The 17,285-nt window shown below is 43.1% G+C and overlaps 1 protein-coding gene and 1 non-coding gene across 2 annotated transcripts in view; both read right to left on the bottom strand.

The window, feature by feature from the left end:
• The window catches only part of LOC126092119 (uncharacterized), a 123,955-nt gene extending 107,411 nt beyond the window's left edge, over positions 1-16,544 (bottom strand). The window contains exon 1 of the mRNA XM_049907560.1: positions 16,460-16,544. The gene's annotated coding sequence lies outside the window, so the exon portion shown is untranslated. The remainder of the gene's footprint in view (positions 1-16,459) is intronic.
• Trnat-agu (transfer RNA threonine (anticodon AGU)) lies at positions 11,817-11,891 on the bottom strand. The gene has a single exon. It is a non-coding gene; the product is annotated as a tRNA-Thr (tRNA).
• Positions 16,545-17,285: the final 741 nt, after the last annotated feature.

Genomic DNA, 17,285 nt, shown 5'->3' with positions numbered 1-17,285 from the left:
TAAGCTTTTTATGGCTGCTGGCAAGTTATTGAAAATGTGTGTTTCTGAATAATGCACACCTTTTTGTACAAGACTAAGTGACTTTAAATCCTTGTGAAGATTATTCTTATTTCTAGTATTGATTCCATGAATTGAGCTGTTGGTTTGAAAAAGTGATATATTTTTAATGACAAATTTCATTAAAGAATAAATATATTGGGAAGCTGTAGTTAGTATCCCTAGTTCCCTAACCAGGCTTCTGGAGGATGTTCTTGAGTTCACACCACATATAATTCTTACTGCACGTTTTTGTGCCCGGAAAACTTTAGCTTGGCTTGATGAATTACACCAAAAAATAATCCCATATGACATTATGGAATGAAAGTAAGCATAGTATGCTTTTTCATTTTTATATCCCCTATGTCTGACAAAATTCGCATTGCAAACAGAGATTTGTTAAGACGCTTCAGCAGCTCTGTGGTGTGCTCCTCCCAGTTGAATTTATTATCAAGCTGTAATCCCAAGAATTCAACACTGTCCAATTCTTCTATCTTCTTGTCATGGTATGTTAGACATATACTCTTGGGACACCCCTTACAAGTTCTGAACTGCATGTAGTGTGTTTTTTCAAAGTTTAGTGACAAAGAATTGGCTAGGAACCAGTGATTAATGTCCACAAATATTTTATTGGCTGATCTTTCTAAGACTACACTTGATTTGCTATTTATTGCAATGTTTGTATCATCGGCAAACAAAACAAACTTGGCATCTGGTAATGTTACTGATGAAAGGTCACTGAAGCGCCAAAGAAACTGTTACCGTCATGCGTATTCAAATACAGAGATTGTGAACAGGCAGAACACGGCAGTTTGGTCGGAAACGCCTATATAAGACAACTAGTGTCTGGCACAGTTATGAGATCGGCTACTGCTGCTACAACGGCAGGTTATCAAGGTTTATGTGAGTCTTGAACGTCGGTGCACGAGCGACGCGACACAGCATCTCCGAGGTAGCGATGAAGTGGGGATTTTCCTGTACGACAATTTGACGAGTGTACCGTGAATATCAAGAATCTGGTAAAACATCAAATCTCCGACATCGCTGAGGCTGGAAAAAGATCCTGCAAGAATGGGAGCAACAACGACTGATGGGCATCGTTCAACGTGACAAAAGTGCAACCTGTCTGCAAATTGCTGCAGATTTCAACGCTTGGCCATCAGCAGGTGTCAGCGTGTGAACCACTCAACGAAACATCATTGACATGGGCTTTCAGAGCTAAATGCTCACTCGTGTACCCTTGATGACTCCACGACACGAAGCTTTACGCCTCGCCTGAGTCCGTCAACACCGACACTAGACTGTTGATGAGTGGAAACATGTTGCCTGGTCGGACGATTCTGGTTTCATGTTGTATCGAGCGGATGGACGTGAACAGGTATGGAGAAAACCTCACGAATTCATGGACACTGCATGTCAGCAGGGGAATGTTCACGCTGGTGGAGGCTCTCTAATAATGTGGGGCGTGTGCAGTTGGAGTGATATACAGGGTGTTACAAAAAGGTTCGGCCAAACTTTCAGGAAACATTCAAAAAATTGCTCTGAGCACTATGCAACTTAACTTCTAAGGTCATCAGTGGCCTCGAACTTAGAACTAATTAAACCTAACTAACTTAAGGACATCACACACACATCCATGCCCGAGGCAGGATTCGAACCTGCGACCGTTGCGGTCGCTCGGCTCCAGACTGTAGCGCCCAGAACTCCACTCCGGCCGGCTCAGGAAACATTCCTCACACACAAATAAAGAAAAGATGTTATGTGGACATGTGTCCGAAAACGCTTAATTTCCATGTTAGAGCTCATTTTAGTTTCGTCAGTATGTACTGTACTTCCTCGATTCACCGCCAGTTGGCCCAATTGAAGGAAGGTAATGTTGACTTCGGTGCTTGTGTTGACGTGCGACTCATTGCTCTACAGTACTAGCATCAAGCACATCAGTACATAGCATCAACAGGTTAGTGTTCATCACGAACGTGGTTTTGCAGTCAGTGCAATGTTTACAAATGCGGAGTTGGCAGATGCCCATTTGATGTATGGATTAGCACGGGGCAACAGCCGTGGCGCGGTACGTTTGTATCGAGACAGATTTCCAGAACGAAGGTGTCCCGACAGGAAGACGTTCGAAGCAATTGATCGGCGTCTTAGGGAGCACGGAACATTCCAGCCTATGACTCGCGACTGGGGAAGACCTAGAACGACGAGGACATCTGCAATGGACGAGGCAATTCTTCGTGCAGTTGACGATAACCCTAATGTCAGCGTCAGAGAAGTTGCTGCTGAACAAGGTAACGTTGACCACGTCACTGTATGGAGAGTGCTACGGGAGAACCAGTTGTTTCCGTACCGTGTACAGCGTGTGCAGGCACTATCAGCAGCTGATTGGCCTCCACGGGTACACTTCTGCGAATGGTTCATCCAACAATGTGTCAATCCTCATTTCAGTGCAAATGTTCTCTTTACGGATGAGGCTCCATTCCAACGTGATCAAATTGTAAATTTTCACAATCAACATGTGTGGGCTGACGAGAATCCGCACGCAATTGCGCAATCACGTCATCAATACAGATTTTCTGTGAACGTTTGGGCAGGCATTGTTGGTGATGTCGTGCTCTTCCACCTACGCTCAATGGAGCACGTTATCATGATTTCATACGGGATACTCTACCTGTGCTGCTAGAAAATGTGTCTTTACAAGTACGACACAACATGTGGTTCATGCACGATGGAGCTCCTGCACATTTCAGTCGAAGTGTTCGTACGCTTCTCAACAACAGATTCGGTGACCGATGGATTGGTAGAGGCGGACCAATTCCATGGCCTCCACGCTCTCCTGACCTCAACCCTCTTGACTTTCATGTATGGGGGCATTTGAAAGCTCTTGTCTACGCAACCCCGTTATCAAATGTAGAGACTCTTCGTGCTCGTATTGTGGACGGCTGTGATACAATACGCCATTCTCCAGGGCTGCATCAGCGCATTAGGGATTCCATGCGACGGAGGGTGGATGCATGTATCCTCGCTAACGGAGGACATTTTGAACATTTCCTGTAACAAAGTGTTTGAAGTCACGCTGGTACGTTCTGTTGCTGTGTGTTTCCATTCCATGATTAATGTGATGTGAAGAGAAGTAATAAAATGAGCTCTAACATGGAAAGTAAGCGTTTCCGGACACATGCCCACATAACATATTTTCTTTCTTTGTGTGTGAGGAATGATTCCTGAAAGTTTGGCCGTACCGTTTTGTAACACGCTGTAGAACCCCTGATAGCTGTAGATACGACTCTGACAGGGGACATGTACATAAGCACCGTATCTGATCATCTGCATCCATTCCAACGTGAACTTGCGAGATTAATGCATGTGAAACGTGGGAGTACTTACTGAAATTACGACGTTGAAAAGGTGGTTACCGGAAAATTTGCAGTGGGATCTAGTGCACAGTCCTAACAACTCAATGGACGAATTTTTGGACTTTGTAGAAAAATTAGAACGGGCGTTGAAATTTAAACCGCCAAGTAAGCAGACAAATAGTTTTCAGAGTGGAAATCATAGCTACAGTCCGGGTGGTTACTATGAAAGACATCCGGGAAGTTATCAACGGAACGCAAACAGCAGTTTTGATAAGGGAAACAGTAACAGGAGTACATCTAGTGATAAATTTCAAAGGGGTAGTGGGAACGGATACTTCCGTGACAGGGACCGACACCAAGAACGTAGATTTGAGGGACCGGCACCTGGTGAAATGAACCAGCGTAATGGGAGGTCGGGAAACTAAGTTTCGCCGCATCTCAGGTCCGGAGATGGCAAACTAAACCGGCGATGAATAGGACGCGAGTAAACGGAAATTTGATAGGTGTCAATAAATCGGCAGAAAGACGTCAGAATATTGAAATGAAATTAGTAAGAGATGGGATCAAATAGCTAAATTTTCAAATCAGATCGTAAGTAAAAGGCGTAGTCCTAAGATAATGAAAGGTAACGATAAAGGCGATGACGACGATTTGGGGCTAGATGATATGTTTTATGAACGTGAGACGAAGGAGTGTGTGAATGTTAATACCGTGAAAGATTCTAAGTGCCGAAATGAGGCTGAGGTGGAGCTGAATTTGGTGGAGTTAGACGGTATAGAAAATTCTAAGGAAGTACTAACCAGCGGTAACGATTATAGTGATGAAGGTGATAATGTTTCAGGTGATATTGTTGTTAAGGAGGTTAATAAGGGCGGCGTAACATTTGTCTCCACAATGTTTTGCAGGCTTATGATTAATAGGAAGACTGGGAGTCCCTCTCTTTGGCGAACACTGGTATGAATTTGAAATGCTTCTGATGTTACTCTCGTGAATTTAACTTTCGAGGCTGTACCCTTTAATGCCAGTGCCGTTGTTTTCCTGTCGACTTTGAATTACACTAAAGTACGGAATAATGTTTGCCTATTTACCGAATCACAGCACTTTTTTCAACTCAACAAAAGTTAACACAGTACATCTAAATCTTCTTATTTACAAAATTATCTTTAGGTTCCATATCATTCTGTTTTATACAAAATCGTTCTTGTCTTAAACCGACATTCTGAGGCCGTGGCTGTGTATAAAATATAGATTGACTCTTACTTAGAAGACGACAGCAATCAGTCACTTTTTCAATGCTGTTTATTTTTTAAATAGTGTCGTTACCGGTTTCGAAGCGACAGATTCATCTTCAGACGGCTAGTTCACGTTAAGATACATTTTACGTTAGCTTTCGCCTTGTGTTTTCCCAACTTATGAAATATCCGTCGGGAGGTTATTCATCGGCACCACCATTCCAAGTAAATTTCATCGGTTGGGGAAACAAAAGGCGAAAGCTAACGTAAAATGTATCTTAATGTGAACTAGCCGTCTGAAGATGAACCTGTCGTTTCGAAACCGGTAACGGCGCAATTTAAATAAATAAACAGCATTGAAAATGTGGCTGGTTGCTGTCATCTTCTATGTAAGAATCAACCTAAATGCAGCCTGATACTGTCCTATTAATGGATCTGCCTGTTCCTCCAGTCGAAACAGATTTATACAGAACAGACAGCAATGCAATTCCCCTGTAATTATTCGAATCGGTTTTATTTAATTTTTGGTTCAAATGGTTCAAATGGCTCTGAGCACTATGGGACTCAACATCTTAGGTCATCAGTCCCCTAGAACTTAGAACTACTTAAACCTAACTAACCTAAGGACATCACACACACCCATGCCCGAGGCAGGATTTGAACCTGCGACCGTAGCAGTCCCGCGGTTCCGGACTCCAGCGCCAGAACCGCACGGCTACCGCGGCCGGCATTTAATTTTTGTGAAAGGGCATGAATTAACGCACATTTCGATTCTGCAAGTATTTGTTCAGTTTCTCAAATGTTTTATAATTCTGCGAGTTGCTTGTGCGAAATTACTGTCATTTAATTTTGGTATTTCTACTATGATTCCATCTTCGACAGTGTCATGATCATAGAAATTGTTAAAAATTTTCATTACTTGTCAGATCAGAAAATGTTAATAATTTTAATTACATGTAAGACTATAACTGGGAGCGGAATGAGGTTTCCAGGTGCACGGAACAGACTGATGACGTCGCGCTGGGTAGCCGCTCGGTCCCAGGCGCCTTGCCACAGTTTGCGCGGGCTCCCCCCGTCGGAGATTCGAGTCCTCCCTCGGGCATGGGTGTGTGTGTGTTGTCCTTAGCGTAAGTTATTTTAAAATTAAGTAGTGTGTAAGCGTAGGGCCGGATGACCTCAGCAGTTTGGTCCCATAGGAACTTACCACAAGTTTCCAAAGAAAGACCGGTGACAAACAGATGGAGTCACGAGTCCCGAGGCAACCGAAAGCTTCTCAGCAGCTGACCAAACACGTCAGTCAGGATTATTGTTGATGGTTTACCAATGCGACGAGGGCTGAGATCACAGCTGTCAATGGTAACCTTCCGACGAATGTAATGGAGGAATTTGTAGTGGAAGTTAGAATGATAGTCAAACGTTAAGACGATCGCATGTCGAGGAAAGCTTCCAGGGGAAATATTACCGAAAGATATTGCAGAGGGATATGTGCACCCAGAATCGTTCAGAATGGAATAAAAGCTCAGAGAGGGGCAGATTAAAGGAGGGTAAAGATTCGACGAGTAATCCGAGCAGCCGGAGTGCAGTGGCGCTCCTCACCAGCAACTGACAGAGCGATAGCCACTTTGCTGTATCTCTCACGACGAGATGCTTGATAGGCAATGATAAGACACAGGTAAACAAAAGCAAGGGTCTATTACGATCACCGCAGAGTGATTTAATAACAAACGAAAAACTGAAACTTCCTGGCAGATTAAAACTTTGTGCCGGACCGAGACTCGAACTCGGCACCTTTGCCTTTCGCGGGCAAGTGCTCTACCACTGAGCTACCCAAGCACGACTCACGCCCCGTCCTCACAGCTTTACTTCTGGCAGTACCTCGTCTCCTACCTTCCAAACTTAACAGAAGCTCTCCTGCGAACCTTGCAGAACCAGCACTCCTGAAAGAAAGGATATTGCGGAGACATGGCTTAGCCACAGCCCATGAAACTTCCTGGCAGATTAAAACTGTGTGCCTGGCCGAGGAGACGAGTACTGGCAGAAGTAAAGCTGTGAGGACGGGGCGTGAGTCGTGCTTGGGTAGCTCAGATGGCAGATCATTTGCCCGCGAAAGGCAAAGGTCTCGAGTTCGAGTCTCGGCCCGGCACACAGTTTTAATCTGCCAGGGAGTTTCATATCGGCGCACACTGTGCTGCAGAGTGAAAATCTCATTCTGGAAACGAAAAACTCTTCTCAATAAAAAAGTAATACAACGTCTCAGACACTAACAGGTTAATGCCTGGAGCACACAGTGAATAAACGTAGTGGGACGTGAAGACCGTGCCACTGATAATCCCTAACGACGGAGGTTGAGCGTTCGGCGTAGTTGGCCTATAGATACGTCTTCGGATATCACAGGAAAGTCGTAGGTCCCCCTACGGTTGCTTCTGTCTGGGATCTGATTGATGGGCTGCTAAGAGCTCTGGTGGAGCGAACTGAGGACGTATTGGCTTGCGCCGCCCTATATAGCCGGGGCGCGGAGGAATTCGTGCCGATCCAGTTCCGCACACGTGACACGGCGGAAGAAATACAGGGTGATTCAAAAAGAATACCACAACTTTAGGAATTTAAAACTCTGCAACGACAAAAGGCAGAGCTAAGCACTATCTGTCGGCGAATTAAGGGAGCTATAAAGTTTCATTTAGTTGTACATTTGTTCGCTTGAGGCGCTGTTGACTAGGCGTCAGCGTCAGTTGATGCTAAGATGGCGACCGCTCAACAGAAAGCTTTTTGTGTTATTGAGTACGGCAGAAGTGAATCGACGACAGTTGTTCAGCGTGCATTTCGAACGAAGTATGGTGTTAAACCTCCTGATAGGTGGTGTATTAAACGTTGGTATAAACAGTTTACAGAGAATGGGTGTTTGTGCAAAGGGAAAAGTTCTGGACGGCCGAGAACGAGTGATGAAAATGTAGCACGCATCCAGCAAGCATTTGTTCGCAGCCCAGGAAAATCGACTCGCAGAGCTAGCAGAGAGCTGCAAATTGCACAATCAACTGTATGGAGAGTCCTACGAAAAAGGTTAGTTATGAAACCTTATCGTCTGAAATTGGTTCAAGCACTGTCTGCAGCTGATAAGATTAAAAGAATCGATTTCTGTGATTTTATCCTTGCTGAAATGCAAACAGATGAATCTTTCGTTTCAAAGCTTGTGTTTACTGATGAAGCAACTTTCCACACTAACGGGAACGTCAACCGTCACAATGTCTGTATATGGGGCACTGAGAATCCGCGGGAAACAACTCAGTATGAACGTGACTCGCCTAAGGTGAACGTTTTCTGTGCCATTTCAGCCAATAAAGTTTTTGGTCCCTTTTTCTTCGAAGGTGCTACTGTAACTGGACTACTGTATCTGGAGATGTTAGAGAATTGGCTGTTCCCTCAGCTCGAACAAGAAGCACAACAATTCATACTTCAGCAGGATGGAGCGCCACCACAGTGGCACTTATCTGTCCGTAACTACCTGAACGTCAACTACCCGAGGCGATGGATCGGCCGCCAGGCAGCCCGTGACAGAGCACTTCATCACTGGCTTCCAAGAAGCCCTGATCTTACCCCCTGCGATTTTTTCTTATGGGGGTATGTTAAGGATATGGTGTTTCGGCCACCTCTCCCAGCCACCATTGATGATTTGAAACGAGAAATAACAGCAGCTGTCCAAACTGTTTCGCCTGATATGCTACAGAGCTACAGAGACTGTGGAACGAGTTGGAGTATCGGGTTGATATTGCTCGAGTGTCTGGAGGGGGCCATATTGAAGATCTCTGAACTTGTTTTTGAGTGAAAAAAAACCTTTTTAAATACTCTTTGTAATGATGTATAACAGAAGGTTATATTATGTTTCTTTCATTAAATACACATTTTTAAAGTTGTGGTATTCTTTTTGAATCACCCTGTAGATGCCTAGCGCGGAGGAGAACCTCTGGTGGCGCTTGCCCTGCCGTCTGTCGGGGAGTCAACGCCTTGTGCGTTTGCAACTCTGTGATGCTGCAGTGTCTGAGGGGTTGCCGGTCTCTTCAGCCGAACGTCGGGTACATGGCACACTTCAACTACGAGAAGGCGGTGATGCATTCTGGTAGACACGCGCCAACAGCTAGCTAAGCAGCAGTTTCCAATATTCAATGGAACAGCACTGAACGCAGACAGTACAAAGAACTAAGAGGAATTTCAGTGAACAGCATGAACAAGTTACTGATTGGTACTTGTCTCTTGTACAGGGCTATTACAAATGATTGAAGCGATTTCATAAATTCACTGTAGCTCCATTCGTTGACATATGGTCACGACACACTACAGATACGTAGAAAAACTCATAAAGTTTTGTTCGGCTGAAGCCGCACTTGAGGTTTCTGCCGTCAGAGCGCTCGAGAGCGCAGTGAGACAAAATGGCGACAGGAGCCGAGAAAGCGTATGTCGTGCTCGAAATGGACTCACATCAGTCAGTCACAACAGTGCAACGACACTTCGGGACGAAGTTCAACAAAGATCCACCAACTGCTAACTCCATTCGGCGATGGTATGCGCAGTTCAAAGCTTCTGGATGCCTCTGTAAGGGGAAATCGACGGGTCGGCCTGCAGTGAGCGAAGAATCGGTTGAACGCGTGCGGGCAAGTTTCACCCGTAGCCCGCGGAAAATTGGCTCATGCCAGAACTGGAGACCGACAGCGCCGACTTCATCTTTCAACAGGATGGTGCTCCACCGCACTTCCATCATGATGTTCGGCATTTCTTAAACAGGAGATTGGAAAACCGATGGATCGGTCGTGGTGGAGATCATGATCAGCAATTCATGTCACGGCCTCCACGCTCTCCCGACTTAACCCCATGTGATTTCTTTCTGTGGGGTTACGTGAAAGATTCTGTGTTTAAACCTCCTCTACCAAGAAACGTGCCAGAACTGCGAGCTCGCATCAACGATGCTTTCGAACTCATTGATGGGGACATGCTGCGCCGAGTGTGGGAGGAACTCGATTATCGGCTTGATGTCTGCCCAATCACTAAAGGGGCACATATCGAACATTTGTGAATGCCTAAAAAACTTTTTGAGTTTTTGTATTTGTGTGCAAAGCATTTTGAAAATATCTCAAATAATAAAGTTATTGTAGAGCTGTGAAATCGCTTCAATCATTTATAATAACCCTGTATTATAGGGCAAGTGGCCCTTGACTTCTAAGAGTCGATGATTTAAGATTTAGGTCAAGTGGTCAGTAGTTAGCAGGTCGGGTGGCTGTGAGGGCACTCCTCTGTGCTAAAGGTCCTTCCTAATGATTATTGAAAGCATCTGGCCTTCTGTTAAGGGGTTTTGGTCTGACACCTCAATAAAAAAAAATGTTTTGGATAGAACTTTAAACAAATTGACTAAAAGTAATAACTTGCTATTTTAGCCAACTAGACGATAATTATCAACCTGTCGTAACTGAACACATATTCCAACCAAGGAGGTCTCCTCTCTCTCATCTGTTCTATAAAGGTTGACAAACCCATATTGGATTTAGTCGTGATCGCGCCATGTCAATAACACCGCAGCCAAAGAGAAAAATAAATGGAGTGGGAAACTGTGGCGGGATGCGACAGCGGGAGACTTGTTATTTTTCAAGGAACTGATTATTTCTTTTCTTGCTGAGGACTATGTCATAAAAGGCAGACATCATCATCATCATTTCAGCCTTTTTCCCACATCATGTGGAGTCGGTGTTGCTTTGCTGGATCCTTCTCTTCCATGATGATGATGATGATGATGATTAGTGTTTTAGGGCGTACAACAGCGAGGTTATCAGCGCCCGCTCTCTTCCATAAATGCCTGTCGAGTGCTTCTTCTCTGAGCCATCCTTTCTCTCGTATGTCCCCTGCTACCTTGTCTTTCCATCTCAGTTTCGGTCTTCCTCTTCTCCTCGATCCTTTGATTTCCAGGCCTTCAACTCTTCTCCCCACGTAGTACTCCCTCATCTCTTCACATGTCCATACCATCTTAGCCTACTTTCTTGGATCTTCTTCCCTATGGGAAGTTCCCCTGATGTACTCATTCCTTAGTCTATCCTTTCGTGTCACCCCAGTCATCCACCTTAACATTCTCATTTCTACTATTTCAATCTTTTCTGCACTATACAGCATTGCAGGCCTCACCACAGACTTCTCTGTCCTCTCCATCAGTTGCCTTAGTGCAAATATTACTGACAGTCGTACATGAACTGAGCAAAGTTGCGCTACATATGGCGTGACAGTTTCTACAAGTAAAATTCAAGTGATGGCAGTTTGAGCATTAAAACGAGTAAGATTAAAATTTTGATCGTCAAATAATCGAAGAAATTAGTGAATTTAGTATAGTGGGTTATCAGCTCGTGTAGCGTATCGCACAGCATGTGACAGAGGATGGTCAGCCACAGTAGGATCAAATCCGCGTTGGTACACCGGCGAGTCTAATTGCGATTTTTAGGGGCTCTGCCACTCTTGTTTAGGCAAAAACTAGGTTGGCCCTAGTTTATGGGTCAGAAAATACAAACGGTTAAAATGCGATCACACACACATAAAAGTTTACACGATTCACAGACTTCCGTCCCCTAGGTAACTTACGACTGCCAAATCTTGAGCTCAGCTAGGGCGGCATTAACGCTAACAATGAGAACACACGGCAATTCGATGCAGCTCTCAGAAATAGTCGAGAAAATCAACTCTGAACTTTCCCGACTGTCTATACCATAAAGGAAGAGCATCATTCCAACGGCCCACGCGGTTCTCTGGTAGAATGCTCGCCTATTGCTTAGATCGTCTGGGTTCGATTCCTGGCTGTGCTAAATTTTAAACAATGATACATGCTTCATGAGATTTTCCGTGAAGCTTAAAACACATAAGAATGAAAAAATATTTGATTTGTAAAGTTTTTTTTTAACTCAAAAAATCTTTATTAACAATCTGTTCTAAACGATCGGTAATTAAGTCCTGTACTTATATCTGTCATGAAAAGTGGATTTTTATGAGCAAAATTTAATCAGAAATAAGAAGTCTTGCATGTTTCATAACTATGACAATCAGATACGTGTTAATTAGCACGTAACTGATGAATTTTATACTTAAATCATGAAGGTATTCCAGACACAGAGGAATTACAGACACTGGATGCGAGTGGGGACCGATTTAAATCTATGGGGCAAGTTGACAATTTCTGCCGGACTGGGATTCGAACCCAGGTCTTCTGCTTACTAGGCAGTTGCTCCGACCATTGAGCCATCCGGACGCAGAGGTCAGTCGTGCCATTTCACTGATTCCCGTAAGAGTTCGAGCCAGGTATGCATCCGCATCCGCACTGAAGAGATCATGGGCCGCCTTTGTCTTAGCATATAGAAGGTATTCCAACCCAACAGAAAACAATGAAGAAATAATGACCAAAACGAGACAGGGAACCAGTAATTACTAGTCTCGAGCGCTACTGATTTTTTTTTCATCTTCGTATATTATTTTATTTTAGAGGTCTCAGAAATGCTAGTAGAACATGCACTTCTGTTTCGAACTTCACATCAACCGGGAATTGAATGCAGGTCCATTCTACCATATAGCCACGCTGCCTGACCACAAAAAGATTAGATTAGATTAGTACTTGTTCCATAGATCATGAATACGACACTTCGTAATGATGTAAAACGTGTCAGGTTAATAAAAGGTGTCTATACAAGATATTACATTACACAAAATATTACATGACACTTAATTTTTTTTTTTGTGGGAGTTGGGGAAATCACCCACATACTATATCCAAAAATTCAGCTAATGTGCAGAAGGAGTTGCCATTCAGAAACTCTTTTAATTTCCTTTTAAATGCTATATGTCTATCTGTCAGACTTTTGATGCTATTAGGTAAGTGACCAAAGACTTTTGTGGCAGCATAATTTACCCCCTTCTGAGCCAAAGTTAGATTCAACCTTGAGTTGTGAAGATCATCCTTTCTCCTAGTGTTGTAGCCATGTACACTGCTATTACTTTTGAATTCGTCCGGATTGTTAACAAAAAAATTCATAAGTGAATATATATATTGCGAGGCTACAGTGAAGATCCCTAGCTCTTTAAATAAGTGTCTGCAGAATGATCTTGGATGAGCTTCAGCAATTATTCTGATTACACACTTTTGTGCAATGAACACTCCTTTACTCAATGATGCCATACGAAAGCAGAGAATGAAAATAGGCGTGGTAAGCTAATTTACTGAGATGTATATCGCCAAAATTTTCAATGACCCTAATAGCATAAGTAGCTAAACTCAAACATTTCAGCAGATCTTCAGTGTGTTTTCTCCAGTTCAACCCCTCATCAATGCATACACCTAGAAATTTTTAATGTTCTACCTTAGCTACCGATTTCTGATCGAAGTCTGTATTTATTAATGGTGTCATTCCATTTACTGTGTGGAACTGTATATACTGTGTTTTGTCGAAGTTTAATGAGAGCTATTTTGCAGAGAACCACTTAATGATTTCCTGAATAACATCGTTTACAATTTCATCAGTTAATTCTTGTCTGTTGGGTGTGATAGCTATACTTTTATCGTCGGCAAAAAGTTCCGGCTTTGCATCTTCGTGAACATAGAATGGCAAGTCATTAATATTAATTAAGAACAGCAGAGGACCCAAGAGCGAACCTTGCGGCACCCCATTCTTGATTGTTCCCCAGGTTGAGTGCGTCCCTATATTAAGATAGTAAAGAAGACCGGTAATATTTGAAGTCTGTTTCCTCAAGAACCTTTTAGCGTTGCAACTGCTTTGGAATACTGATATTTGAGTTCTGAATTTCACGTACCATGCGTATAAAAAATTACAAAAATCCGATTGCCGTGCAATCTCCTTGTAAGTAAAAGAAGAGGAAGAAGAAGAAGAAGAAGAAGCATAGCTCACATACCTATACGAAATCGGACTAAGTTGTAATGAAGTTTCTAAGATTTAAGCGTTCTACGGAGCAACGGTACGAGCATTAAAACGTACTGTTCGGCAACAAACTTCATTCACAGTACACAGTGTTATAGCCCTTCGATAACTGATGTCTAAGTGCTAAAACTGGACTGTAACTTATGACCTAATAAGACAAACAGAATCGCCTGAAATGAGATTTGATATTACACGAATTAAATTTGTAGTCATTTGTAGATCTTACAAAGAACTGCAGAATAAAGTGGAAGAATCATGTTCAACTTGTCGAAGGCCGTGGTGCGTCTAAAAATGCCGTACAACAAAATCGCAGAGAAAAATGAAATATTGGCCATCCTTTTAAACGATGGCGTGACCAGTTCTGCATCTGAAGAGGCCAGCGGGTCTAATCCAACATGTCGATGATGATAATACTTATTACTTTATCACCTTGTGGAAAATTTCTCTTGTACAGGAGATAAAGAGGCTTCCGGTTGAAAGTACCTCGTCATGTGGACAACACGAGTAACACATTCGAGTGTGAATGTCACCTTTAGACCTTTGCACTTATATGTTTGTCCTTTGCACTACTTCCATGTTCAAATGCGTTCGAATCTACTGCTGGACAGTCAGCGAGCTTTGTTTTCGACTTTTTCCCACATCATCACAAGTAATTTGACGTATAGTTTAAGAAATCTTACGGATCAGTGGTTCGAATTTCCGTCAACAGATTCCCATGTGAAAAGCCACTCCTTTTCTTTCAGAACTCATGAAGCAATTTCGTTTATTTCATTGTTTTCGTTTTTTTCAGCCATAATTATGGCATACGCTTTCTCCTGGTTCGACATGTTGAATATTGAACGGCTGAGGGCCCCTTTAAGGTCTATAGGCATTAGTTCATCTTCGGTACTATGAAATAGATCTCTTGTACTGAAAGCTCTTTGGTTTCTATATTTTTGGAGGAGGTACTTAGAATCAAGAGAAAGAGTCCGGTAAATATTGGCTCTAAAATCTATACCTTAAGGGGAGGTTTACTATCTTCGGCCCGAAAAAAGCATGTTCTTCGAGAATATTTTCTCTGGATGTGCTATATATACCAATTTCAAATTTAGTCAAAATGTTTATTGATATTTACTCTAGAAACTGAAATTTTTTCGACCGGAAATGTCGAGCAAACGCGGAAGTGCCATCGGAATGAAAAAAAAATTCGATGTAGACCTCCAATCGCGATATGTCACAGGTCAGCCGGCTCTTCTGAAATCAAAACTGAGTTGACGTTAGGGAAGTATGTAAGATTCTTTAGGAGTTGTACCTCGCTTAAGTTATTTGGACCATATGAACAAAATTGCTGCCGTTTGAAAAAAAAAAAAAAAGGTTTTTCATAGATTTTTCGACTTCGTCGGCCAAGTTAAAATATTTATAGTTGATGGATCGGAATAAACGTGGTACAACACCTAGACAATTAAGTTAGCTTCGTCGGAAACAAAGAATCATGCGAATCGGTTCAGTAGATTTGAAGTTACCATATCGCGCGTTACAAAATGCCATTTCGAGAAAAATGCGTTTGAAGTTTTGACTACATATAAATGCAATATTATGCAACTTACGTTCAATCTGCTATTCCGGGTCCATAAATTAGTCCTTCCTCTTCCTCATACAGGGCGTTCTGCTCGATCTGGGCCATCCTGCGCTGCTCCAGAGCGTTCGTACAGCCGGTGACAAGCGATTTTCGGCCGCTTGAATCCCGTGGTTGTCCGAATGCTTGGCGAACTGCGTCGAATAGAGTCCCAGGGTGACGTCCATCATTGTCATGGTCTTCAAAATTGCTGAATACCCTTCGTTGAAACTGCTCACTGCCAGGAAAGTCGCAATCTCCACAGTCTTCGCACCAGAATGCAAATGCTTGTGGGCTAACTTCCAAACACACGCGTTCAAACTTTGATTTGAATTTTGTGTGTTTCCTCCCAAGCATCGGTACAATAACTCGTCCTCTGAAAGGGCCTCTTAGATGGGATGAATCACTTTTTGAACTTCTTTGGAGAGCGGCTGGTCGTGTTGATATTCGTCCAGTTGTCCGGTAGCCTCTGCAGTGCGCCACTTGCACCAGCTATTTTCCCCAGCCGGACAATTTTGATGTTGTGGGTGGTCATCCGTCGAACACTTGTGGAAATACGTTGCCCAAATCGCCTTCTTCATCTGTTCCACCGAATTGGAATGCCGTCGGATTGCCGAGCCGTAGTACGTCGTAAGCTTCTTGATCATTTTATCAGTTTTAGTCATGGGCAAGCACATAGAATAATTTTTCGCGGCTGCAAAGTCAAAATTCCCGAAAAAAAAACTGGTGCGTGAAAAAGGCCGATTTCAGGCAGGTGCATTTTTTTTTGTTCAACCGCGTATAACAAACATTTGCGTTCCGTATTCGGAAGAACCGTTTCAGGGGTGGATTCTAATCACTTTTATGGATCCAAAAATGTAATTTAAAAAAGAAATCGATTTTTTTAACCAAATGATAGTAAACTTCTCCTTAAGAACTATTGGCACTTTCTCAGTAGGAGAGAAGTGTTTCGCAGAATAGAAGATGAACAAATGCTCACAGCTCTTAACGTATGCACTTTAGAGCCTGTGTTTGGTGACAGTTTTTTCCTGTCCCACTGTCAGAGGTATCAGAACGATTTTCGCTTATAACTATCGACTCGGTCGTTAACGGACCAGGAAAGGGTCCCTTACCTCAAATTGATACATTTACCCTTCTCCATCATCCCTGGAAATTCCTTAACATAATCATAGAAGGATCGTGTATTATACATTATATTAAGACTTTTAAGTAAAGCAACCGTCGTGTATGCAGAAACGTTACAGTGACTGCTTGAAAGTACTGTCCGATTAGTGTTGATAAATCCATTTGGAAACTTACTTGTGTGAGCGGAGAAAAACAACGTGAGAAGGACGACGTGGCGTGCTGTAGCCTGCACCCGCCTGCACTGTGGCAGTCTTCACGAGCTTCTGAATGCTGACTGCGCGGCAGCCCTGCGCGTGCGCAGTAGGCCTACAGCTGCGCGAACGCCGCCGCGAGTAAATACACCACAAGGACCGTGGGCCGGCGGCATACGCAGCAGCTAGCCACTCAGTCACTGGAGTAATTTTAACGTCACAGCATTTTATTCTGTTCTTGTCGCGTACTTCCTATACACTGGTGATGGCTACTTGAAAGCTACACACAACAGTTTAATTAATAAATTGGCCTCTGAGTGCCACGGTTAGTTTCACCGCACTCTCAATACGTCTAATCAATTCGTTATACGCTGTCGGTTCGCTATACACTCAAATTGTAACATCGTCATAGCGGCCCGCAATAAATGGCAAATTCACATGGGGTGTACTCCATACTTCGATATTATTATTACATTTAATATTACAAAAGGTCCATTGCCTACCTAATGGTTGCAGTAATGTACCGTAATACTACTAATACACGATTCTACTTCATTTACAACAAAAATAGTTGTCTATAAAGTTCTTCCCGCAAATTCTTGTAGTTATGCATTCTACGGTGGTCGACTAGCCGCCTCCAGGGTGTTCCCGTCCCAACCGGGGTAAAGTGGGCCAACTACTAGCACTGCCTTGTATTCCGAAAACGTATTTACTACCTCAAAAAAACGCCAGCTGTTTGATAATACTAAGTACCGCTAGTACTACATGAGTTTTAAGAACGTTGTCTTAATTAATTCTACATCATTTTA

This window comes from Schistocerca cancellata, chromosome 7 (genome assembly GCF_023864275.1).
Source record: "Schistocerca cancellata isolate TAMUIC-IGC-003103 chromosome 7, iqSchCanc2.1, whole genome shotgun sequence".
Lineage (NCBI taxonomy): Eukaryota > Metazoa > Arthropoda > Insecta > Orthoptera > Acrididae > Schistocerca > Schistocerca cancellata.
The sequence above is the reverse complement of the archived record's forward strand: the minus strand, read 5'-3'. Positions and strand labels throughout refer to the sequence as shown.